Below are 24830 nucleotides of genomic sequence, written 5' to 3' on the forward strand. Positions count from 1 at the left end.
AGCCTAAACAACATGTAGCCTAAACAACATGTAGGCTATTAAACAACATGTAGCCTAAACAACATGTAGCCTAAACAACATGTAGCCTGAACAACATGCTAATCGATGCTAATCTAGTACGCCACAGGATGTTTTTGTGCTGGTCAAGGGCAGTCAGGTCTGGAGTGAACCAAGGGCTATATCTATTCCTGTTTCTAAATTTTTTGAATGGGACATGCTTATTTAAGATGGTGAGGAAAGCACTTTTAAAGAATAACCAGGCATCCTCTACTGACAGAATGAGGTCAATATCCTTCCAGGATACCCGGGCCTGGTCGATTAGAAAGGCCTGCTCACTGAAGTGCTTTAGGGAGCATTTGACAGTGATGAGGGGTGGTCATTTGACCGCAGACCCATTACGGATGCAGGCAATGAGGCAGTGATCGCTGAGCTCTTGGTTGAAAACAGCAGAGGTGTATTTGGAGGGTGAGTTAGTTAGGATGATATCTATGAGGGTGCCCGTGTTTACAAATTTGGGGTTGTACCTGGTTTGTACATTGATAATTTGTGCGAGATTGAGGGCATCTATCTTAGATTGTAGGACGGCCGGGGTGTTAAGCATGTCCCAGTTTAGGTCACCTAACAGTACGGGCTCTGAAGATAGATGGAGGCAATCAATTCACATATGGTGTCCAGGGCACAGCTGGGGGGAAAAGGTGGTCAATAACAAGCAGCAACAGTGAAAGACTTGTTTCTGGAAAGGTGGATTTTTAGAAGTAGAAGCTCGAATTGTTTGGGCACAGACCTGGATAGTATGACAGAAGTCTGCAGGCTGTCTCTATAGTAAATTGCAACTCCACCCCCTTTGGCAGTTCTGTCTTGTCAGAAAATGTTATAGTTAGGCATGTAAATTTCAGGATTTATGTTGGCCTTCCTAAGCCAGGATTCAGACACGGCTAGGACATCCGGATTGGTGGAGTGTGCTAAAGCAGTGAATAAAACAAACTTAGGGAGGAGGCTTCTAATGTTAACATGCATGAAACCAAGGCTTCTACAGTTACAGAAGTCAACAAATGAGAGCGCCTGGGGAATGGGAGTGGAGCTAGGCACTGCAGGGCCTGGATTAATCTCTACATCACCAGAGGAACAGAGGAGGAGTAGGATAAGGTGTACGGCTAAAGCCTATAAGAACTAGTCGCCTAGTGCGTTCCGGAGCAGATAGTAAAAGGATCATTGGTCACGGAAGAATAGATTCAAGGAATAATGTACAGACAAGGGTATGGTAGGATGTGAATATAGTGGAGGTAAACCTAGGCATTGAGTGACGATGAGAGAGGTTTTGTCTCTAGAGACATCATTTAGACCAGGTGAGGTCACCGCATGTGTGGGAGGTGAAACAAAAGGGCTAGCTAGCTAAGGCATATTGAGCAGGGCTGGAGGCTCTACAGTGAAATAAGACAATAATCACTAACCAGAACAGCAATGGACAAGGCATATTGACATTAGGGAGTGGCATGCGTAGCCGAGTGATCATAGGGACCAGTGGGTAGCTAGGCAAGCTGGAGACACGGTGATTCAGAAAGCTAGCGGGCCGGGGCTAGCAGGCTAGCAGAAGGGCCTTAGGGCGACGTCACGACGGAAGAGTCTGTTGTAGCCCCTTGGACGGTTACGTCGGCAAACCAGTCGTGTTGGATCGGCAGGGCACCGTGTAGGCAGTAAAAGCGTCCAGGCCAATTAGCAAAATAGGTATTGTAGCCCAAGAAATTGGCTGATGGTCTTCTTCAGCTAACAGTCCGATATGCTCTAGACAGCTAGCGAGCCGGGGCTAGCAGGCTAGCAGATGGGCCTTCCGGGGACTTTGCGATGGAGGAGCCTGTTGAAACGCCTCAGGCGGATTACGTCGGTAGACCAGTCGTGATGGATCGGTGGGGCTCCGTGTCGGCAGTAAAAGGGCTCCAGGCCAATTGAAAAAAATATATATATGAAATATTTTAGAAGGAAAAATAAATATATATATACATACATACATACACGGGACACGACAAAGACGTCTGAACTGCTACGCCATCTTACGGAAAAAAATGTTCTATAGCCCATCCACACATTGTCGAAGTGAATTGAGGTGTAGGCTACCATACAAAGTTCCATTATTCACTAATAGGTTATAACATAAGGAGGACATTATCTGATGTGAATGAATGTAGGCTATAGCTATATTGTTGATCAGAGTTCCTATAGGAGCCTACGGAAAAGGCTTAACAAAGAGTTAGATGACTTTGTCAAATGGAAGTAGTTCACCATCTGATACTGATACAGCTAAGTGTCGAGAGCTCTGAGCAGAGAGGACGAGGCAACGCGAGAGGGATAACGCAGGTGGTGTTTTTTGTATGGATTTTTTTTGTATGGAGGTCAATGAGTATCGAATTTGGTCAACAACAAAAAATCTAGCCATCTCATTGGCTAGAATGGTCCCAGCTGGTCTTGCCTCCCCCGGACTGCCTACCATTTTTTTAAAGACATGTATTTTCATTGTTAGAGCGGCCAATGGAGTATCTGGTCAATATAATGGTACATCAATGCTCTGGGGGGGTCCATGCCCCAGTAATCTCACAGCTACGCCTATCTAAAAAGAAAACGCTACAAAAAGACCTTCATAAACCTTTTTCATTTCCACATGTAGCAAGCTAAGTGTTTTGTGTTGTCCCAACTACAGTGTTCATGAGTAGAATCTTTGTCAGACAGACAAATAGTACGACCATATTATGGTTTTCATGCATCTAATTGGCCTATTTCTCAGCGGCAGGTTGGCAGCCTGCCCCGGCATCACTTAATTGCCTATCAAGTAAATAAATGTTAGGTGAATCAGGTCAGACTCGGGATGGAGAGTGAGTGCGTTGTTCAAGATGGGAAAACAAAAAGGCACGTAAGTGGTGTGCAAAAAAACATTGTCTAATCAAGTCTGTGCTAAATTACCATTATTCAGACCAGTCATGGAAGCTACCAGTAAGCCTGCTACCTTGTCCTTGACTGACGAAACACCGTCGCTAGTACGTATGCAGTAGCCAGCACTATCAGCCTCCCAGTCCCGACAGAGATCTCAGTGCCCCGGCACGGCAATGATGGTGAGAGTGCCGGCCATTCTCCACCTCTCCCAGAAACACCAAGATGCTGACTGCCAGAGACACAGTGGTGCTAATGAGAGGGACACCCTTTTTGTGAACACTGGTAGACCTACGAATGATGAGAACGATAGCCCCGACAGAGTTCCCTGCTGACAGGGTACATTTCCTCGTTGGTATAAATGATGACAACATCATACATACAGGTTTGTGTAAGACAAAGGGGCCATTTCCTAGAGACAAAAAGGGCAGGTGCTTTTCAAATGGGTTCTACTACAAAATAACAGAACATGGTACTCAGATTCCCCATAGATGATTGTGTTATTCACCAAAAAATTGACCGGGTGTCATGTTGGCGCTTTGGCAACAGAACGTGTCGATCCCACCAGCATGGACCGTTTGAACGAATGACTGGCAGGACCTCTCTAAGAAGATCAGAGATCATGAACACAGTGTTTCTCATTTGGCTGTATGCGTAGCTTATAACACCTGGGGAAATGACCAAGCCCATTGACAAAACGTTAGCCTCCGATCTTGAAAATCAGGTGCTTTTGGACAGAGGTACCGACGAGAATGTAAAGCCTCGTTTAGAGGTCACCTGGAGGAAAATCTGTGAAATAAATCAATTGAAATGTATTGTCTATCATTAAGCTTCTCGGGAGATGTGACACATACTAAAGGGGCAGCTTGAAAACAAAAAGATAAAGGTAACTATCTCAGCAACCAAATTCAAAAACTAACTAATTGCAATATTGTCCCAAAAAAAGTACAGGAAAGCATTGTGTCACAGAAATAAGAGGCTGAATTATTTTCAGTTATAATGGACACAACACATCTCGAAAATGGACCAATTAAGTCAAGTGTTTATGTATGTTACAGTGGAGACTAATGAGAATGAACAACCGAAGGAGGTTAGAATTAACGAGTGTTTCTTGAGCTTCAAGAATGTCACTGATCAAAGTGTATCAGGCCTTGAAAATACATTATTCAACTGATTGAAAGTAAAGGGGATATCGGTGAACAACAAATGTTGTGGTCAAAGCTACGATGGCGCCAGTGTAATGAGTGGAGCTTATTCAGGTGTTCAAAAGCACATATCAGACCGAGAAAGTCATGCATTCTATGTCCATTACGCTGCACACAATTTAAACTTAGTTTTGAATTATGCCAAAGATATACCAGACTTAAGGGACTATTATAACACTGTGCAGAGAGGCGTTCTGCGTTTTTCAGTGGAAGCATCAACCAATGGAATCTTTTGGAGAACCACCTTTTTTAAAAACCTTTTCAAACCACCTTTCAAAAACCAACCCTAAAAAGACTGTGCCTCAACGCGATGGGCATCCAGATGGGATGCCATTCAATCTGTTTAGTTCCACTATGCAGACATCATGCAGGGGCTGAGAAAAGTCCTGTCAAAAGAAATAACATGCAAACGAACAGAGGCAGCTGTGATATTTAAAAAAAATAACATGCAAACGAACAGAGGCAGCTGGGATATTAACAAAAATAACATGCAAACGAACAGAGGCAGCTGGGATATAAAAAAAAATAACATGCAAACGAACAGAGGCAGCTGGGATATTTAAAAAAATAACATGCAAACGAACAGAGGCAGCTGGGATATTAACAAAAATAACATGCAAACGAACAGAGGCAGCTGGGATATTAACAAAAATAACATGCAAACGAACAGAGGCAGCTGGGATATTAAAAAAATAACATGCAAACGAACAGAGGCAGCTGGGATATTAAAAAAATAACATGCAAACGAACAGAGGCAGCTGGGATATTAAAAAAATAAAATATGGAGACATTGGAATGGATGCTTATGACAGTAATGCAGTGCAAAGTACTGGAGACAGTTAATAATGTCGAAAGCTACTTCAGGTAGCAAACATGTTAGGAAACGCAACAGAGATGTTGACCCAGTTCAGAGGGGAGTTTGACGACATCAACAGTACACGACCCAGACACTGGCACCAACATGGGGCATTGACAGCTCATTTAATGAAAAGCAAGTAAGGTGCACAAAGAGGAACTCTGTGAGGACCTGCGTCTTCAGAGGAACAGTGTCTGTGTTCCATGCTATTGTTGATATTGCGACCACAACTAAAACACCGGTTCACCAGTGTGGACGAAATCACAAACTGCTTCCTTTGTTTGAGCCCTCAAACACTGCTGTCCTGCTAAAGATGATCTGTTTGTATCTGCCAAGTATCTGCCAGTATTCGCTGTCCAGCATTCAGACCACTTGTCCCCAAAGATTTTTATACAGTGAGAGGCTCAATTAAAAGATGTTGAAGAACTGATGTATTTGAAGCCCCACTTCTTTCCGACCAGATGTTGCTACGGCAATCAAGCTGTTTTTAATCATCCCTGTACCTGTCGCTTCTGCAGAGAGATTGTTTTCTAAACTAAAACTCAAAGAACTACCTAAGAAGCACAATGTCTCAGGACACACTGTCTGGGTTGTCAATACTCCTCAAGGCTGTGATGAAAACATTTGCACACAGAAATGCAAGGCACGCAGTCGCATACTGTAGCTATTACAGGCTTCTACCTAGAAAAAAGAAAAAGACAAGCACAGGCACAGAAATATACTTTTTTCTAAAGAGACAAAGGGAGACAAACAGCAACAGGACAACAGGAGACCAGGAGTCTCTCAAATTGAATTGAATCCGATTTAATTTACCTTGAATATTGCAGCCCATTTAGTTGCTATAATAGCCTTCACTCTTCTGGGAAGGCTTTCTACAAGATGTTGGAACACCGATGCGGGGACTTGCGTCCATTCAGCCACAAGAGCATTAGTAAGGTTGTGCACTAATGTTGGGCGATTAGGCCTGGCTCGCAGTCGGTGTTCCAATTCGTACCAAAGGTGTTTGATGCGGTTGAGTTCAGGGCTCTGTGCAGGCCAGTCAAGTTCTTCCACACCGATCTCGACAAACCATTTCTGTGTGGACCTCGCTTTGAGCAAGGGGGCATTGTTATGCTGAAAGAGGAAAAGGCCTTCCCAAACTATTACCACAAAATTGGAAGCACAGAATCATCTACAATGTCATTGTATGCTGTAGCGGTAAGGCTTCCCTTCATTGGAACTAAGGGGCCTAACTCGAACCAGGAAAAACAACCTCAGACCATTATTTCTCCTCCACCAAACTTTACAGTTGGCACTATGCATTCGGGCAGGTCGTGCTCCTGGTATCCGCCAAATCCAGATTTGCCTGTTGGAATGCAAGATGGTGAAGCGTGATTCGTCACTCCAGAGAACACAAAGTTTGTCTTTGAAGAATGCATGGCTGCGTGCTCGATTTTAAAACACCTGTCAGCAATGGGTGTGGTTTAAATATCTGATTCCACTCATTTGAAGGGGTGTCCACATACTTTTGGAAATATAGTGCATCTACAAATAGTAGGCTACAACTGTATAATTAAACAATCTTAAGCTAGTGTTTTGAGGATGGACTGACTAATGCCAAATACAGACATACTACACTAAATGTTCTGTCCAAGCACGAGGACAGCTCATGCGGCTATATCCAGGACAGTTGTATATACCAACAAAAATATATTGGTTGCTGATTAGTATGCTATTGCATCAACACATCTTTTTACAATCTGCAATGTTTGAATATCCCATTTTAATCACTGAACAAGTAAATGCATTATTGCCGCCTGCCAGCATTGCGCCACCAGCATATAGCTTCCTGAAACATGAGAAAATGACAATACACATGTATTCATTAAAGCAAAGCTATAGTCTACAAGCCCCTAGCACCACAATATCTGGAAACCTACCATGCTTAGATTCATAATGGGCCTCATTCATACATTGGTAGAAAAGTCAGAGATTTGTTTACTTCGAAAGTATGCAAGTATGTTGTTTGTTGCCATATACAGAATCATCCTTTTGTTGACATGTTTATTTATTTATTTTTTTACATTTTATTTAACTAGGTTAGTCAGTTAAGAACAAATTCTTATTTTAAAATGACAGCCTACCCCAGCCAAACCCGGACGATGCTTGGGCCAATTGTGTGCTGCCCTATGGGACTCCCAATCACGGTCGGATGTGATACAGCCTGGATTTGAACAAAAGACTGTTGTGACTCCTCTTGCACTGAGATACAGTGCCTTAGACCGCTGCGCCAGCCGGGAGCCCACAACCACATAAACTGCAGCCGCTCGATAGGTCAATGCAGGCTGGGTAAAACTGGCCCTTTAAAGTAATGTTGATGTGCACTGTGCCTGTAAAACTGTATTTAATAAAGTTAAGTGTGTGGGCATATGACAAAACACATCAACTCAGCAGTTGACTCCTGGATGCTTAATAACACTGGAGAAAATGATGCCCAACAACAATGACTTTCCTGTGATTGTGGCTGTGTTTATGTGAAGTCGTTACGTTCAGCTGTTTTTTTCCCCGACACAAGACAGTTCAATGAAAACATTTGAACTTTCGAAAATGTCGACCAAAAATCGCTGGACAAGTTATTGGAAACGTGTGTCACAAGCAGTTAATTATTAACCACCACAGGAGACATTGAACTATATTGTCAGAAGCATCATAGTTGCATTTCTTTTTTTCAATTCATTTGCTTTGGAAAACAAGTAGAAATTGTTGTGGGCTAAAGATGGCAAATACATTCTTAGATAACTGTCGATCCAATCAGAAACAACCTGAGTGGCGTGGCGGTCTAAGGCACTGCATCTCAGTGCCATAGGCATCACTACAGACACCCTGGTTTGATTCCAGGCTGTTTCACAACCGGCCGTGATTGAGAGTCGTATAGGGAGGCGCACAATGGGCTCAGCATCATCTGGGTTTGGCCGGTGTAGGCCGTCATTGTAAATAAGAATTTGTTCTTAGCTGACTTGACTAGTTAAATAAATAAAAAATGTAAATGCTATCCTTGTTGTATTTGGTTTGAATTTCAGAACAACAGACCATAAGGTTTTTACCAGGCATGAGTCCATCCATTAGAACACGTGTAACTTCTATGCGCTCGAGAAATTCTGCAAAATGAAGAAAATATCCACCTACCGTTCGATCATGTCAACCATCTGTTCAAATCAAAATAATTCAATATGTCCGCCTTTGACCTATGCTGTATGTAATCAATACAGAAACTTTCAAGGAGTAGGCTAGGGTATTTGGTTCAAACATAAGAATACTTTTCCATTTTATAACATTACATTATCACATTCTCTTTCTCGCTCGGGGAAGGCAATTTGAACTTTTGAAAATGTCAAGATCCCCCCTCCTTCTCTGTAAATGCCTTCTCATAGGTTACAATTTTTGCAAGCAAGTATAAATCAAAATCTTTATGCTTTTGCTATGTTTTCTTATGTTTTCTAATGAGTGTGGGGCCACTACCAGCAGAACACACTCTGATGCCTTTATGGGCACTTGTCTTGATTCCAGTCATTCATTCCTCGTAAGAGGCATGAAGGCAGAGGTTGGTGGTGTAGGTCGCCGCTTGATCAATGTGAGTATGTCATGGTCTGTCACTAGCCAGTAGCCCATTGCTATACAGACAACAATTAACTTAGAACTCTCTTGTCTTTCTTCTCATTTATAGGTTGGATCCCATAAGACCCAAGGGTTGGGAAAAGTCCCACTCGTTGGGAAAACTCCTATTGATTCCAGAGGAGTAGAGCTGGATAGAAGAGGCTGCTGTGTCATCCCGGCAGTTACCCACAGAGGGCCAGCAGCCTCTTCTTCCACAATTCGTCTCGAGTAGAAGCGAAGCTCCTTCCGCTCTTCAAGGAGGCCTGATCATAGTCCTGCCACCTCCCCGGGAACTCTCCCACCTTCAACCACAAATATAGTTTTATCATCACATTCATTTAATTCACTTCAGAATTCATGTCAACTTGAGTTCTTATGTGCCTTTTTATAAATTCATTTTCAGGCTGGCTACTCGCAAGCGAAATGAAAAAATGTTTGAGGCCACGATGTGGTCACCGCCGAGTGGTTTTATCATCCTGTGCCATTAACTCTACAATGACCAGAGGATTTGCCATGGAGGAGGAGGAGGAGAAGGAGATTTAAGGGGGTGATTTGTTTCACACTGCAAAATCCTAGCAGAAGCCTGGACCAACAGGCAGCTAATGAAGAGGGCCCTGGAGGAGGAAGTGGAAAGGCAGGAGGGAGAGGAGAGGAGAGCTAGGAGGACAGTGAGGAGGAGGACGAGGATCTACAGGAGGAAGATGGAGAAAACAAGGAAAGTGAGGAGGATGATGAGGAGATTGTGTTGGAAGCCACTCCAGTCACCTTCACCATCCCGCAGGTTCTCCAATAAACAAGAAAAAGGATGCGGGCACAGATTTTTACCTTTTTATTTCCAGAAAAAACACCCCCAAAAACACCCCCCAAAACACCCCCAAAAACACCCCAAAACAAAAAAACACCCCCCAAAACACCCCCAAAACACCCCCAAAAAAAAAAACACCCCAAAAACACCCCCAAAACACCCCCAAAACACCCCCAAACACCCCCAAAAACCCCAAAAACCCCACCACCCAGTCAGCAACATTCCTACACCGATTTGTGAAACTCTCTGTTGGTTTTAACTCACCATCAATTGATGTAAAAACATACATCATAATAATAATAATAATAATGATAAAAGCAGTTAAAAAGAAAACTACTGCTTAGACTGTCCGTCTGCCCTTCCTGCTTAGACTGTCCGTCTGCCCTTCCTGCTTAGACTGTCCGTCTGCCCTTCCTGCTTAGACTGCCCATCTGCCCTTCCTGCTTAGACTGCCCATCTGCCCTTCCTGCTTAGACTGCCCGTCTACCTTTCCTGCTTAGACTACCCATCTGCCCTTCCTGCTTAGACTGCCCATCTGCCCTTCCTGCTTTTGTTCGAAATGTTATAGCCTCTCAGAGTCCCCAACAACCAGATGTTCTGGTTTTCAGGGGAAATGGAAGGAGAGCCTGTGACACGATTTCTGCTTTTCGATGTTAACAAGGCAACATCGGCGACACTCCATCTTAACTCCTCCCCCACATTTACTGGATTGGTGGAACCGTGCAGAAGAGATCCTCCCATGACATTTTTTTTTCTCTTCTCGTCAAGACCAGTATTTAGGGGATCCAGGTTATTTTATGCTTGCTAAGTTAAGTTAGCAATGATGTATTCTCAAGATATGCTGCCTAGATAGCTGCATGTAACTCCCAATTTAAGAACATGTTAATTAATAATGTCATTTATTATAGTTATAACAGAATTTTCTAAGCTACAACATGTTCATCATGCCGTTTATAGTTACAGCAGACGAAGAACGTGTACAACATGCCTTAGCTATTGGTTAGCATTTACACATAAAATGGTACTGATCATTACATTTTCTTGCAATGGGATCTTTAGTGTTTAAGGCCCCATCTTATTCCATTTTATTGAGAAACATTCCATTGTTACTGTAGCTGGCACTTCAACATTATTACAATGTAATGAATGTTGTAAAAATAATTATGATATAAAGTAGAGGTCGACTGATTAATAGGAATGGCCGATTAATTAGGGCCGATTTCAAGTTTTCATAACAATCGGAAATCGGTATTTTTGGAATGTTTTTTTTTTTACACCTTTTATTTAATCTTTATTTAAATAGGCAAGTCAGTTAAGAACACATTCTTATTTTCATTGCCGGCCTAGGAACGGTGGGTTCACTGCCTTGTTCAGGGGCAGAACGACAGATTTTTACCTTGTCAGCTCGGGGCATTCAATCTTGCAACCTTACAGTTGACTAGTTTAACGCTCTAACCACCTGCCTCTCATTGCACTCCACAAGGAGACTGCCTGTTACGCGAATGCAGTAAGCCAAGGTAAGTTGCTAGCTAGCGTTAAACTTATCTTATAAAAAACAATCAATCCTAATCACTAGTTAACTACACATGGTTGATGATATTACTAGTTTATCTAGTGTGTCATGCATTGCATATAATCGATGTGGTGCGTATCGTTGCGCCAATGTGTACCTAACCATAAACATCAATGCCTTTCTTAAAATCAATATACAGAAGTATATATTTTTAAACCTGCATATTTAGCTAAAAGAAATCCAGGTCAGCAGGCAATATTAACCAGGTGAAATTGTGTCACTTCTCTTGCGTTCATTGCACGCAGAGTCAGTGTATATGCAGCAGTTTGGGCCACCTAACTTGGCAGAATTTTACGTAATTATCACATAACATTGAAGGTTGTGCAATGTAACAGGAATATTTAGACTTATGGATGCCACCCGTTAGATAAAATAGTTAACGGTTCCGTATTTCACTTAAAGAATAAACATCTTGTTTTCGAGATGATAGTTTCCAGATTCGACCATATTAATGACCTAAGGCTCGTAGTTCTGTGTGTTATCATGTTATAACTAAGTCTATGATTTGATAGAGCAGTCTGACTGAGTGATGGTAGGCAGCAGATGGCTTGTAAGCATTCATTCAAACAGCACTTTCGTGCGTTTGCCAGCAGCGAGGAGAGGGACGGAAGCTATACTGTTACACTGGCAATACTAAAGTGCCTATAAGAACATCCAATAGTCAAAGGTTAATGAAATACAAATGGTATAGAGAGAAATCAGTAGTAGTAGTAGGTCCCAGACTGAATCAGTAGTAGTAGGTCCCAGACTGAATCAGTAGTAGTAGTAGGTCCCAGACTGAATCAGTAGTAGTAGGTCCCAGACTGAATCAGTAGTGGTAGTAGGTCCCAGACTGAATCAGTAGTGGTAGTAGGTCCCAGACTGAATCAGTAGTGGTAGTAGGTCCCAGACTGAATCAGTAGTGGTAGTAGGTCCCAGACTGAATCAGTAGTAGTAGTAGGTCCCAGACTTAATCAGTAGTAGTAGTAGTAGGTCCCAGACTGAATCAGTAGTAGTAGTAGGTCCCAGACTGAATCAGTAGTAGTAGTAGGTCCCAGACTGAATCAGTAGTAGTAGTAGGTCCCAGACTGAATCAGTAGTAGTAGTAGTAGTAGTAGTAGTAGATCCCAGACTGAATCAGTAGTGGTAGTAGTAGTAGTAGTAGTAGTAGTAGTGGTAGTAGGTCCCAGACTGAATCAGTAGTGGTAGTAGTAGTAGGTCCCAGACTGAATCAGTAGTAGTAGTAGTAGTAGATCCCAGACTGAATCAGTAGTAGTAGTAGTAGGTCCCAGACTGAATCAGTAGTAGTAGTAGTAGTTCCCAGACTGAATCAGTAGTGGTAGTAGGTCCCAGACTGAATCAGTAGTGGTAGTAGTAGTAGTAGTAGTAGATCCCAGACTGAATCAGTAGTAGTAGTAGTAGTAGTAGTAGTAGTGGTAGTAGGTCCCAGACTGAATCAGTAGTAGTAGTAGTAGTAGTAGTAGTAGTAGTAGATCCCAGACTGAATCAGTAGTAGTAGTAGTAGTAGTAGTAGTAGTAGGTCCCAGACTGAATCAGTAGTAGTAGTAGGTCCCAGACTGAATCAGTAGTAGTAGTAGTAGTAGTAGTAGTAGGTCCCAGACTGAATCAGTAGTAGTAGTAGGTCCCAGACTTAATCAGTAGTGGTAGTAGGTCCCAGACTGAATCAGTAGTGGTAGTAGGTCCCAGACTGAATCAGTAGTGGTAGTAGGTCCCAGACTGAATCAGTAGTGGTAGTAGATCCCAAACTAAATCAGTAGTGGTAGTAGGTCCCAGACTGAATCAGTAGCAGTAGTAGATCCCAAACTGAATCAGTAGTGGTAGTAGTAGGGCCCAAACTGAATCAGTAGGTGTAGTAGGTTTCCATCCATTTTACCTCAGATAAAAAATATGCACATTTTCCCTCCAGATATGTGCTTCCATCAAACGGATTTGTTGCGCATTTCATGACAGTGTACATAAAAATCACTTAGTCGTATAATTTTTCATTTACAGAAGAAAAAAATATGTCCTATTTTTGTCTCCCTTTGATGGGTTTTGGCAGAAACCCATCAAAGGGAGGCAGATAAACAGCAAATGTGCCCACTCTGGTCATGACATGTACTCTAGCCAACAGCTCGCAGATACACTGTGAAGGGTACTCTACGTGATATGGGTCATGGATAAGAGCAGGATCATTTGTACTTGGTCAATTGGCAGCCAAGCATCAATCATCATGTCACCACCGTACAAATGAAGACACTTGATAGTTATTTGAAACTAGCGTCAAGCTCATCACTGTGCACTTTCACCACCCTGTGAAGTTCATCATCATTTAAATCGTAGCCAAATAAACTGCATGCTTTTCCAAGTCGCACAACATAGCATCGCATGTCTGCAAGTTTACTTCCACATGATGGTTATTATGTCAGTATTTGTGCATAACAGCGTTTCCATAGCAATTGTCGCTAATCTATTTCACTGACCCCAAAAAAATTCCACCTTGTCGAGCTTCTTTTGTTTTGTCGGCATTTGAAAAGTTTAGACAAATTTGATGTTTTCATCAGGCCTGTCGTGACACTCTTTTGATCTGATATGTCATTTACTCTCATATAAAAAAGGTTGGATGGAAACCTAGTTCTCAGAAAAGTTTATGCGAATATATTATAAAATCCACATGAAGAAAATATGCACATTTTCCCCCAACAGTGGTTAACTTAACCAAACTGACTTGTCGAAGATAAGAAACAGGAAGTGATGACAGTGCTGCTTACGTTTTCATGTACCGAATAAAAATCGAAAGTTCAGTGTTTTCATTGGCATTTTCAAAAGTGTTGAGTTTAATTGCAAATGTGCCCACTCTGGTCTTGGGATTTGCGATCTCTAGCCAACAGCTGTCAAATACAGCACAGTTACCCTATCCTACATGGTGAGATGACTATGGATAAGAGCTAGATTATTTTTTATTTGTTAAACGGCAGTCAAGCATCGATCATCATGTCAACAGAATAAGACTCTCGATATTTACTGGAATGGAGTATCAAAGCTCATCACAGTGCACTTTCACCACCCTGTGAAGTTCATCATCATTTATTTCATCTGTAGCCTAATAAACTGCATGATTTCCTGAGTCATAGTCACACACAACATTGTGACTCCCAAGTCTAATTAGACATGATGGTTATGTCAATATTTACCCATTAAGGCATCTCCACTGCTATTTCTCACATAATTCATTTTTGCTGACATAAAAAGATCTCATCATATCGAATGAACAAATTGTTCTGTCGTCATTTATGAAATTGGATTTGTGCATAAACGGTGTGACGATTGAACAAGTTGAAGAAGCTGAACTCCTAGGAGTAACATTGAAGGGTCAGTTATCATGGTCAAGTCGTATTGACAAAGTTGTGACTTGTGAAGATGGGAAGAGGTATGTCTCTTGTAAAAAAATATATTTTGTGAGTTTGACAGAAAGATCAACGGTACTAGTTGTTCAGGCTCTGGTCCCATCTTGATTACTGTCTGGTAATATGGTCAACTACAGCAAAGTTGCAGCTGGCTCAGAACAGAGCAACACACCTTGCCCTTAACTGCACACACAGAACTAACATCAACAATGGGCATGATCATCTTTTCATGGTTGAAGGTTGAGGAGAAATTCACTACTTCTCTTCTAGTCTTTTAAGAAACATCTGTGTGTTGAAAATGCCTAACTGTGGGCCTCAACCGGCCGTGATCCGAAGTCCTAAAGGGCGGCGCACAATTGGCCCAGCGTAGTTAGGAAAGGTTTTAGTCACTCATTCCTACACTTTACAGTGTTACATAACCCTAATATGTAAGAATAATATTTTTTTTGTGGACAAACGTTTCATTTTGTCGTTATAATAAGGTTGGTAGCAACATGAAAATCGTTGTGGAAATCTGTTGCAGCTCAAGTCGACTACAAAACCCACAATGCAATGCTCTCTATATGGGCTGTATGGTGTAGCTAAACACACTAATACCAAAGCCAATATCAGCATGCGAGGTAGCTAGTTAGCTGTAAAAATCGCGTAAACAAACTACACTATCAGTTTAGGAGTCTACAATCTCACCATGTTCACTCGATGTGCCTCACAGAGTGGAATCTGACATTTGCAACGGCACCATGCAATGTACCTGTAACGGTTTTCATGAGGTGAAGGAGAGACCAAAACGCAGCGTGGTGGTTATTCATGGTTCTTTAATATAGACACTATACATGAATGAACTAACAAAAACAAGAAATGTGAAAAAACCAAACCAGCCCTATCTGGTGCAAACACAGAGACAGGAACAATCACCCACAAAACCCAACACCAAACAGGCTACCTAAATATGGTTCCCAATCAGAGACAATGACTAACACCTGCCTCTGATTGAGAACCATATCAGGCCAGACATAGATATAGAAAAACAAGACATCCAACATAGAATGCCCACTCAGATCACACCCTGACCAAACAAAACATAGTTTGCTTTGTATGTTTCTATGGTCAGGGTGTGACACCTATTGTATTAGCAAAAATATTTCTGGCACACCCCCGAACCTATAGCGCTACCTCCAGAGCTAAAATTACCTCCAGAGCTAAGATTACCTCCAGAGCTAAGATTACCTCCAGAGCTAAGATTACCTCCAGAGCTAAGATTACCTCCAGACCTAAGATTACCTCCAGAGCTAAGATTACCCTCGAACCTATAGCGCTACCTCCAGAGCTAAGATTACCCTCGAACCTATAGCGCTACCTCCAGAGCTAAGATTACCCCCGAACCTATAGCGCTACCTCCAGAGCTAAGATTACCCTCGAACCTATAGCGCTACCTCCAGAGCTAAGATTACCCCCGAACCTATAGCGCTACCTCCAGAGCTAAGATTACCCTCGAACCTATAGCGCTACCTCCTGAGCTAAGATTACCCCCGAACCTATAGCGCTACCTCCAGAGCTAAGATTTACTAAAGTGAAGAGGCAGACAAATAGGATAAATGTGTTAGACCCTCTGTTAAAATGACACATTTCTCGAGGTAGGAATATCGCAAAAAATATTGTCAATGGTTATGATATCGGCCACTATTGAAGTCTGACATGTGTGATAGACGTTGTTAAGATCTAAAAGTGGTTTTCCAATAAACTTCCAGTGCAGTGAGAGAGACTTTATCATGGTACTACGTAATACTGGTTGAATTTCTGCCTCCTTGAACCCCAATAACTCAGACACACATGAAAATATGAAATGACCCAGAGATTTGATAGAACATAGCTCAGAGATATAAAAAAATATATATTAAAAAAAGAAACATAAAAACATTCAAAATGGGTGAATCTTTACTTTAAAACATGTTTTTGGAACACTTCACATGTAAAACACCTGAAAACATGTTTTTGGAACACTTCACATGTAAAACACCTGAAAACATGTTTTTGGAACACTTCACATGTAAAACACGTGAAAACATGTTTTTGGAACACTTCCCATGTAAAACACCTGAAAACATGTTTTTGGAACACTTCACATGTAAAACACGTGAAAACATGTTTTGGAACACTTCACATGTAAAACACGCGAAAACATGTTTTTGGAACACTTCACATGTAAAACACCTGAAAACATGTTTTGGAACACTTCACATGTAAAACACGTGAAAACATGTTTTTGGAACACTTCACATGTAAAACACGCGAAAACATGTTTTTGGAACACTTCACATGTAAAACACGCGAAAACATGTTTTTGGAACACTTCACATGTAAAACACGCGAAAACATGTTTTTGGAACACTTCACATGTAAAACACGTGAAAACATGTTTTTGGAACACGTCACATGTAAAACACCTGAAAACATGTTTTTGGAACACGTCACATGTAAAACACCTGAAAACATGTTTTTGGAACACTTCACATGTAAAACACCTGAAAACATGTTTTTGGAACACCTGAAAACATGTTTTTGGAACACCTGAAAACATGTTTTTTTTTAGTAAGCCCAGTCGTGACTTTCATGCGTGAAATGGTATGATGGAAACCTGGGAAGTGATGTGATAGTAAAATGGAGCAATATTCCGTTTGGATTCCAAGCTATACTCCATGACCCATCAGCAGTAATAAAGATGTACACTGATTTATCACACAGAACCCTCAAGAGGCGGGGTAGACCGGGGATAGAATTAGCAATGCAGATGAGGGTCAATAATCAGCCAGGGTAAATATGGAAGGACATGTTGTTAGATAGCTATGCTGAATCTGATATATGGTATAGCTGCAGTTAGGGAGAGACATACAGGACACACCAACACAAAGTCTCCTGACACAGTCACTAGCAGCAGTTACATGTGGTGTGTGGACTTGGTAAAGATCCATGTAGAATCGAAAGGTTTCCTGTTGTGCAAACCACTGGGAAGTGTTAGAGTTGTTGACGTTAATCCTTTCATTTAGAGTGCTCCTCTAGCCATGATTTCCAAGGTGGGTCGTTAGATGTCTCATCCCAAGAATATAGGCGTGAAAGAAGCAAGGTGTGACGCAGAAACACCTTTGGCCATTATCATTGACACGATACCTACATGTTTGAGCATTGCATTAGCACCAAAAGAGACCGAATCCAGTGCATTTGAATAATTTAACATTTTTTACCTGTCACTTCACAAAACCAATGGAAGCCCACATGTTGCTAGGATAGGGCATATATATACACATATATAGCTTATTACAATGCAGTTAAAATGTCATGTTCTAAGTGAACAAGGGGGTAAGAATGAAAGGCTAAAGTGTTTCACAAAATATCTTGCCATTACACAGAAACTTGTTTAACGTACTAGTGTTTAATTATACACCAGAATAAAGATCTGTTACAGAACTCAAGTCGGCTTTCGAATCAGGTGACGATTCATGGCCGAAGGGATCAAGCAGCCAACCAACATGCAGCACAGAATGAAGCTACGCAGCGGTAACGACTGGCTCAGAGAAACGTCTAAGAATGTATCGTACCAAGTGATGTTTTTAAATATGAAGACATATTTGCGTAAAGAAGATGGGGGAAGATGTAACAGGATTGCCCTTTTTACTAGAAAGTTATTTAAAGTGTTGAACGTGCTCTATGATTGACTATGTTTTGTCTTCCTGCTTGCTTGCAGGTTAACGAGGTGATTGAGCACACCTGTGCCTCTCCCAAGGATTATATATGAATAGACAAAGCCATTGATCACGTGAAAACATTCATTCCTATGTGAAGACTCGATAGTGCATTTAAAGCAACAACAAAATATAACAATAAAGTTGGTTAAGATGGTGTCTTAGGATACGTAAGTTTGAGTCTACGGCATGAAGTGACATTGCAGGCTAGCCCTTTCCCCCATTGAGTATTTTTTAAATAATCAGGACACCCGAAGATTGCCCTTTCCCCATCTACTGTAATGGGAGTTGGATAAGAGCGTCTGCTAAATGACTTAAATGTAAATGTAAATGAGTTCCCGTTTCCTACAGTTCCGAGGTTTGGCCTTAAACTTGGTTGCTTCAATGAGCGGGGGCAGTCGTCCTCCCCTGGTGCCTCGCTCTGGGTGCAAGTGTCACGTTCTGACCTTAGTTCCTTTATTATGTCTTTGTGTCAGTTGGGGTGGGTAGTTTGTTGTTTTTTTCTATGTAGTATTTATGTGTTTGTCCTGGTATGGTTCTCAATCAGAGGCAGGTATCCTGTTTTCCCCATTTTAGTTGTGGGTGATTGTTTTCTGTCTCTGTGTCTTTACCAGACAGAACTGTTTCGTTTTCGCTTCGTTCTCCTTGTTATTTTGTTTTTTGTGTTCAGTGTTACTAAATATCAACATGGACACGTACCACGCTGCATATTGGTCCTATCCTTCATACTCCTTGTCAGAGGAAGACGAATCTCGTTACAGCAAGCCAGGTCGGTGCTGGACTACAAGCTGCCATACCTCTCCCTGTAAAAAAAAAAAATATTGTGGGGGAGGGGGGTTGTTGATGATCGTGGTAATAAGGTATTCAATATGTTACATTTTATTATTTGTTTCTTGGTTAGGCAACTTGGAGGCCAGTCAGGTAAAACACCAACTGTTTTAAATTATTTTGGTTTTAATCTGTATTTTCAATAAAGTGGAAGGCTGCCTATTTTAGCCTAATTACTTGGTAGCTTTGCTTAGTGTAATCAACTATTGTAGCTTCCTTACAGTGGTGTAAAAGTACTTTAAAGTACTACTTAAGTTGTTTTTTTGGGGGGTATCTGTACTTTACTGTGTTTGACAACTTTTACTTCACTTTATTCCTAAATGTCAATGTACGTTTTACTCCATACATTTTCCCTGGAACCCAAAAGTACACATTCTATTTTGAATGCTTAGCAGGACAGGAAATGTAACAACTCACACACTTATCAAGAGAACATCCCTGGTCATCCCCACTGCCTCTGATCTGGCAGGCTCACTAAACAGTATATATATATTGTGGTGTCCGTTTTTCTTAATGTAAAGAATCTGAGATTATTTATACTTTTATTTTTGGTACTTAAGTATATTTTTGCATTTACTTTTGATACCTATGTATATTAAACCAAATACTTGTAGTATTTTACTGGGTGACTTTCACTTGAGTTAATTTCTATAAAAAGGTATCTTTACTTTTACTCAAGTATGAAAATGGCATACTTTTACACCACTGCTTCCTCATGTTTGCTGTGCTAGTTTCTATATTCACGCAACCGGAGTGCTCTTTTGAACATTTGGTGTGAGGTTGTGGTGTGTAACTTAACCCTGAAAGCGCATTTCAACATATTTCAACCCGTAAGTGTCAACAGCGGTCTTTTAAATTTTTTTTATCCCAAATTGGAAATAATGGCAAAAATACTTATTTTGTTCATGTTTTGTAACTGGTTTGTTTAAATTCCCCCAAATTAGCCGAATTAAAACATTTGACACATTTAGTCGAATTCAAATTCGATGTTTCAAAAATATACATGTTGGTATCTTTTGAACAAATATCTTAAGTCATCCATAACCATGTGGTATGAACACCTGTCTGTTATTAATTCAAAGTGATGTAATACTCAGAGGCTGAGAAATTGGCGATCTGAGCTAATCTGAAATGCCCATACATCCTATAATGACCACCTACGTGTATATGGGTGCTGGAGCCATCAGTTTTGCTCTAACTTTGAAACGCTATGGGCTATCAACTCTGTTCCAATTGCGTTTGAAAGATTAACTAGAAGCTAGAAATATGTAATTCAATTTGAGTAATTTTGTTGTTTGTCATTCCTCCATATTACCACAGAAAACATGGTAAATAGTTTTTTTTTGTAATTAATTGCTTGACGAAGTCTTAACATTTCTGAAGGATAAAACAAAGTGTTTTGAAATTGACTTTTTTTTTTAAACACTTTTGCTGCTTTTAGGGGTAAGTGCATTGAGACAGCTTCCATGTAATGGCAAGAGAGTTGTTAGACACTTCAACCTTTCCTTCTTCACCCCCCCCCCTTGTTCATTGAGAACTTAACTACATTGTAATAAACTATACATATGTTTTGCAATTCTGTCTGCCTGATGTGTTTCCATGACTTTGTACCTAGTTCAAGTCTACATGACATTGGCTCTTCCCTATCCTTGCAACCTATGAGTGTTACACTTCACTAATCACAGATCTTATGCTTAAAAATGAATTTGTTTTAGGTGTGCTTTTCTTGCTTGTCGATCAAAGCCTCCTTTGAAATTGAGACATGTTTGATTTTGAACTCCCAATATAGAAAAGTAAAGAGAAAATGCATACATTGTCATGCCGTATTCACCGATGCTGAAATGATGGGTGTCACATAAACGTCAACAGAAGGTGCTTTAACGTTATCACATGAGTGTCATTTAGAATAGCCTTTGTCTTCAATGGGCAAGTGTGCATAAATAATTAGCTCTGCTCCTTCAATTCTGGTGTTGACATGGCTCACAGAACCTAGCACTCATATATGTTTGTGGAAACGGTTCCTTTTCCTCTCATAAGTTTTTAATGTGTGCAGCGCCAGCTGTGCCACGAGAGACTCTGGGTTCGCGCCCAGGTTCTGTCGCAACCGGCCGTGCCCGGGAGGTCCGTGTGGCGACGCACAATTGGCTAGGGAGGGTTTGGCCTGTAGGGATATCCTTGTCTCATCACGCACCAGCGACTCATGTGGCGGGCCGGGCGCAGTGCGTGCTAACCAGGTCGCCAGGTGCACGGTGTTTCCTCTGACACATTGGTGCGGCTGGCTTCCGGGTTGGATGCGCGCTGTTTTAATGAAGCAGTGCGGCTTGGTTGGGTTGTGTATCGGAGGATGCATGACTTTCGACCTTCGTCTCTCCCGAGCCCGTACGGGAGTTGTAGCGATCAGACAAGATAGTAGCTACTAAACAATTGGATACCACGAAATTGGGGAGAAAAAGGCGGTAAAATTCAAACAAAAACAACAACAAAAAGATTTCAATGTGGGTGTCCTAGAACATCCTTGTCTCTTACTCAAACCAGCTGCAACAGACAGAGGCTTGTTAAAGGCTGGCGCGTCTGCAGCAGAATCTGATCACTGTTGACTTAAGGGCTGGCGCGTCTGCAGAAAGGATCTGATCACTGTTGACTTCAGGGCTGGCGCGTCTGCAGCAGAATCTGATCACTTGTTGACTTAAGGGCTGGCGCATCTGCAGCAGAATCTGATCACTGTTGACTTAAGGGCTGGCGCGTCTGCAGCAGAATCTGATCACTGTTGACTTAAGGGCTGGCGCGTCTGCAGAAAGGATCTGATCACTGTTGACTTAAGGGCTGGCGCGTCTGCAGAAAGGATCTGATCACTGTTGACTTAAGGGCTGGCGCGTCTGCAGCAGAATCTGATCACTGTTGACTTAAGGGCTGGCGCGTCTGCAGCAGAATCTGATCACTGTTGACTTAAGGGCTGGCGCGTCTGCAGCAGAATCTGATCACTGTTGACTTAAGGGCTGGTGCATCTGCAGCAGGATCTGATCACTGTTGACTTAAGGGCTGGCGCGTCTGCAGCAGAATCTGATCACTGTTGACTTAAGGGCTGGCACGTCTGCAGCAGGATCTGATCATTGTGGACTCATTTTTGGCAGAATATAAAACCACATTGAACACACCAAATATAATGGAAACCACTGCAAACTTAAAGAGCATCTGAACCCGATTCGACATGTTTTTCTGCTGCTAATTAAGAAAAAAAATGGGTTTTAGTCTTTGGGTGGGGTTCAATGTAAGTTCTGTTCACTTTATTGTACCCTGACAGTTATTGTTTGTCCCTATTGAGGTCCAGCAGCACCCACTACCACTTCATGTACATAGTCAGAATTAATCTAAAATGAATCAAGTCGTAGTTGCACAATTTTACATCTAGCTAAGGTGTTTGGTGCAGTAGTTCTCAAGTAAAAAGTCAGTGCACTGCAGACAGTATCAAGTCAGCTGCTGGCTGGCTGCGCTCAGGACTGATTTCAGAGAACATGTCTACAACTTCATCATCAGCAAGCTGTCAAACTATCGTAAATAATGCACAAGCTGCTACATGTTGTTTATCAGTGTCTAACATCGCTAGCTACTTAGCTGTTCCATTTCTTTTTTTTGGTCAATTAAGCTAGCTAGTAGGCACATTGAGCAGGCACATTGAGCAGGCAGGCCAAGTTATCTAAATCTGCTTATCGAGTCACTTGTGACGTGTTTTGTTTTTACAACTTTCTCACTATTACCAGAGTCTGTGTCTGCCCGAACAGTGTGCCCCAACCCCATTACACTGTATCTCCCCTACAGAAAGGTGAAGAGGAATGCTTTATTTATCCATACAAGACAGCAATGTAATCTGAAGGCAGCCACAAGGGAACATCGGCAGTAGGTAGGCACCAGACAAGCTACTGACTTTGATCTTTTGAACTCGTTCAGTCAAAAAGAACAAATCTTTTGACTAATTTAATTTATTTGATTAAGTAATGACCAGAGCACCATAGGGGGGATTATTGGGAGCTATCGTTTTTGACTGAGGCTTATTAAAGTATACTTCAAACAATGTACCATTATATTTGTAGGCATATAAATACAATTATACCGAACAAAAATATAAACGCAACATGTAAAGTGTTGGTCCCATGTTTCATGAGTTGTGCACAAATTAGTTTACATTCCTGTTAGTGAACATTTCTCTTTTGCCAAGATAATCCATCCACCTGACAGGTGGTTGAAGCATATCAAGAAGCTGATTAAACAGCAAGATCGTTACACAGGTGTACCTTGTGCTGGGGGGACAATAAAAGGCCACTCTAAAATGTGCAGTTTTGTCACACAACACAATGTGACAGATGTCTCAAGCTTTGAGGGAGCGTGCAATTGAGCCGGCTATACAATATCCATTGCAGGTCAAACAGCAGGTCAAACGAACGACTAAATTGAACCTGTTTGTGTAGAAATCGATCCATCATTACCTGTTTGATAAGATTCTAAAATGTTTCAGTTTCCATGGTAAAACAAGCAGGAGTAAAGTGTAGTAGAAACCATCCTACCATCTAAACTGCTTTTCAGCTTTTTGAAATCACTGTACAAAACCGAAAGTTAACAACAAAAAAAGGAGGAAAGCACAAAATGGATCTACCGCTTATCAGACTTGCTTTTAATCAGAATGACACATCTACAACTCACATTTCTATCTGAATTCTGTCGGTCGCGCTCAAAGCCACGTAATTCATCACGAAAATGCCGTTTTCCCCCTTTCTGTGATCAACGCTTTATGTGACTGTTAGAAGGGTGTCTTTCACCATAGTGTTTGCAGTGCCATATCAGAATAATTCACAGTGTGCAGTGTCACTTTCACACGTGCAAAACTTACCCGAGGGAGTAAGGGGGATGGTAACCTACCTGAGGGAGTAAGGGGGAGGGTAACTACCTGAGGGAGTAAGGGGGAGTGAAACTACCTGAGGGAGTAAGGGGAGGGTAACCTACCTGAGGGAGTAAGGGGGAGTGAAACTACCTGAGGGAGTAAGGGGGAGGGTAACCTACCTGAGGGAGCAAGGGGGAGTGAAACTACCTGAGGGAGTAAGGGGGAGGGTAACCTACCAGAGGGAGTAAGGGGGAGGGAAACTACCCGAGGGAGTAAGGGGGAGTGAAACTACCTGAGGGAGTAAGGGGAGGGTAACCTACCTGAGGGAGTAAGGGGAGGGTAACCTACCTGAGGGAGTAAGGGGGAGTGAAACTACCTGAGGGAGTAAGGGGGAGTGAAACTACCTGAGGGAGTAAGGGGGAGGGTAACCTACCTGAGGGAGTAAGGGGGAGGGTAACCTACCTGAGGGAGTAAGGGGGAGTGAAACTACCTGAGGGAGTAAGGGGGAGGGTAACCTACCTGAGGGAGTAAGGGGGAGGGTAACCTACCTGAGGGAGTAAGGGGGAGGGTAACCTACCTGAGGGAGGAAGGGGGAGTGAAACTACCTGAGGGAGTAAGGGGGAGGGTAACCTACCTGAGGAGTAAGGGGAGGGTAACCTACCTGAGGGAGTAAGGGGAGTGAAACTACCTGAGGGAGTAAGGGGAGGTTAACCTACCCGAGGGAGTAAGGGGGAGGTTAACCTACCCGAGGGAGTAAGGGGAGTGAAACTACCTGAGGGAGTAAGGGGAGTGAAACTACCTGAGGGAGTAAGGGGAGGGTAACCTACCTGAGGGAGTAAGGGGGAGGGTAACCTACCTGAGGGAGTAAGGGGAGTGAAACTACCTGAGGGAGTAAGGGGGAGTGAAACTACCTGAGGGAGTAAGGGGAGGTAACCTAGCTGAGGGAGTAAGGGGAGGGTAACCTACCTGAGGGAGTAAGGGGAGTGAAACTACCTGAGGGAGTAAGGGGGAGTGA

Source organism: Oncorhynchus nerka, linkage group LG20, assembly GCF_034236695.1.
Source record: "Oncorhynchus nerka isolate Pitt River linkage group LG20, Oner_Uvic_2.0, whole genome shotgun sequence".
In the NCBI taxonomy this organism is placed as follows: Eukaryota; Metazoa; Chordata; class Actinopteri; order Salmoniformes; family Salmonidae; genus Oncorhynchus; species Oncorhynchus nerka.